This window comes from Hyposmocoma kahamanoa, unplaced genomic scaffold (assembly GCF_003589595.1).
Source record: "Hyposmocoma kahamanoa isolate Upper Pololo Valley unplaced genomic scaffold, ASM358959v1 93013, whole genome shotgun sequence".
In the NCBI taxonomy this organism is placed as follows: Eukaryota; Metazoa; Arthropoda; class Insecta; order Lepidoptera; family Cosmopterigidae; genus Hyposmocoma; species Hyposmocoma kahamanoa.
This window is the reverse complement of record NW_020654817.1, coordinates 1-3,441: the sequence shown is the minus strand read 5'-3', so window position 1 is coordinate 3,441 and position 3,441 is coordinate 1.

Genomic DNA, 3,441 nt, shown 5'->3' with positions numbered 1-3,441 from the left:
AAGCCCGAGAATTGAAAGTCATTTTGAGGTCGAACGCGCAACGGACTTTGGACCCATCGAGAGTGCGTGTCATCGTGAGGACAATGGAATGATCTGATCATCTACGATTAATCTAGGAGACGATTTGGATGTTCGTTTGTGAGTCCGTTCCAATTTTCCTTTTATCTTTTCCTTTCTTTAACATTTCTTTAAATCCAAAAACAGCCTTTATTTAGTGAGTGCCTTTTCATTTATGCCTTGCTCGCAACACATCAATCTCTCATCCACATTTTAAAACAATTTTTACTTCATATGCTTATAGCAAAATTTTGTGTAATTTAAACTACAGGAATTCAAATAACGGTAACTTGTTTACGTAACTCGCTCGCTTCTTATCATCGTCAGCTGACCAGTCCGGTTTGCTTGCACATCTGTTCTTTTGTTCTCCTAACGAGCTATAATATCCCACTGTATTTTATTGCCTTATTGAATAGATTTTATTTATTTTGTTGCACATTACCGCTATATAGCTATGGCTGAAGAAAAGTTGATTAAGAAACGCGGTGGAATAAAGTCGAAATTGACTATCTTTAGTAAATACATAGCAGTGCTTCAATCTGGCGAAAAACCTAGTAGTTTGCAACTGCTAGATTTAGAAAGCCGCTTCAATAAATTTAATGCCTTATACGCGGAATATGACAAATTACAGTGTGAGATCGAGACGCTTTCAGACTCTGCAGACGATCAGCTCGCGGAACGTGAAGAATTCGAATGTCAGTATCATGTGCTAGTGGCGGCGGCATGCAGTCTGCTCGGCGCGCAGCCGGCACAGCACCGCGAGCGCCTGGATGGTTCCGTATCGAGTTTCGAGGATGCACAGGCAAGTGGTTTTAAATCTAATTGTGTTAGATTGCCTAAAATCAATTTACCCGTCTTTCACTATCAACACTGACTTGAGTTTAGGGATACTTTTGTTTCTTTAATTCATTGCAGGCAAGATATAGATAATTTTTTTTTTTTTTTTTTTTTTTTTTATAAAATATAGGTGCGCATTTGACCTCCATCTCACCTGATGGAAAGTGACGATGAGGTCGACGATGGAGCATGCACACCTAAATAATGCCTATTCACTCTCGCCTTGAAAAGGTCCAAGTTATAACGTTCAGGGAACAAGTCTGCAGGCAGGGAATTCCACTCCATAGCCGTTCGCCATATAAATGTGGAAGCGTAACGCTTCGTGCGAATCTTTGGAATATCCACAACATAGGGGTGGAACCCAAGCCTACGCCTAGTCCCCCGGTGATGGAAAGGGGAAGGCGGAATTAAATCATGTAATTCCATCGCACACTCTCCGTGATATATCCTGTAAAATACCGATAAGCAGGCAACTTTACGGCGGTGTTCAAGGCTCTGCAGCTTCGCCTCCACTAATTCCGAGTCACCTATAAGCCTCTTGGCACGGTTGTCAATTGAATCCAAAGTGGCCAGTTGATATGTCGCAGAGCCATCCCAAAGGTGGCAGCAGTACTCCATGCACGATCGGACTTGTGCTTGGTACAGCTGGAGCAACTGTCCCGGTGTAAAGTACCGCCTCACCCTGGAAAGGATCCCAAGCTTCCTTGCTGCATTTTTGGCCGTGGATTCAATGTATCTGCCGAAGTTCAAATTGGACGACAGGTCCATTCCAAGTAGCTGGAGACAATCGGCTATCGGTATGGATATATCACGAAAAGTCGGAGTCAGCTCAAAGGGACTCCGTTTTGTGGAGAATAGACACGCCTGCGTTTTGGTAGCGTTAAATTTGACAAGATTGGCATTGCCCCAATCGGAGACTGCCTGGAGTGTCAAATCTAAACGGCTAACCATGGACTCTCGACAAGACTGGATTTCCTCTCCACTGACCCTTGCATTGGTCAAGTACCTATCTACAACTGTGCTGTCATCAGCATACGCAAAGGTACCTGGAATTAACATATCATTGATATGCAGCAGAAAGAGAGTTGCAGACAGTACGGAACCCTGAGGAACTCCGGCATCTATCGCCATATGTTCGGAAGAGTAGCCTTCTAAGACCACTCGAATCGAACGTTCGCTCAAGAAATCCGAGATCCAATTGCAAAGGTCAGTGGGAAGCCCATAAGAGGGAAGCTTGCTTAAAAGGCTTGCGTGCCAGACCCTGTCAAAGGCTTTAGAAATGTCCAAAGACACTGCAAGTGCTTCGCCTTGCTTTTCTATAGCCTCGCTCCATATGTGACAGGCATACACAAGAAGATCCCCAGTAGATCGCCCTCGTCGGAATCCGTACTGGCGATCACTGAGGAGATCGTTGTCTTCAAGGTACGATAGGAGACGGTTGTTGAGTACACGTTCCATAGTCTTGCAGAGTATGGAAGTGACTGAGATAGGTCTATAGTTGACAGGGTCAGCTCTGCTTCCCTTTTTTGGTACAGGTTGCACGTTTGCAAGCTTCCACGACCTGGGAACTACACCAGTCTCAAGTGAGAGGCGGTACAGGCGTGTGAGAACAGGAGACAACTCAGGTGCACAGTTACGCAGGACTATTGCTGGAATTCCATCTGGCCCGCTAGCTTTATTCACGTCTAGATTTCGCAGAGTTCTAAGTACCTCTTTTTGGCGTATGCGAACTGGCGCCATAGTGCAGCCAGCCTGAGGTAAAGTAGGTGGTAGGGTCCCTGCGGCATCTAGACGCGAATTTTCTGCAAAGAGTGAGGCAAAGAGATTCGCCTTCTCTTCCGCAGTATGAGCCAGCGAACCATCCGGCCTCAGCAGAGGTGGCAAAGATGGGCGACAAAAGTTCGATTCGACCGCTTTGGCCAGGGACCAAAAGGATTTGCTGCCTGCTGGATAAGAGGCAAGCTTGGCTCCTATGCGGCGCACATGGTCGAACTTGGCCCTACGTAACATGCTTTTGCACTTCTTGGCGGCCTTATTAAAAGCTTTCTTCATGTTCTGAGTACTCGGAGTTTTGCGTAGTCGAGCATCTGCCCAAGCTTGGTACGCGGACTGTTTACGTGCTTCAGCACAACTACAATTAGCGTTAAACCATGGACGAGCTTGGGGTCCATTGGGTACATCAGAGTATGGAATGTAATACTCCATACCCAAACGCAAGACCTCGACTACAGCATCAGCACAGCTCGACGAGTCTCCTGAAGTAAAGCACGCCTGCCAGGGATATGACGCAAAGAAATGGCGCATTTCGTCCCAATCTGCTAACTTGTATCGCCACACCCGTCTCATACCACTAGGGCCCTGATCGGGTGGGGAGTATACGGATACAGTTTTCACCAGACAATGGTCGGAAGTACCCAGTGGGGCCTCCACAACCACAGAGTATCGGTCCGGATCAGTTGTCAGCAGAAGGTCCAAGCAATTAGCCGTATGGGATTCAACATCTGGTATCCTAGTGGCGCCACTGACAAGCTGGGATAAGCTTAGCGT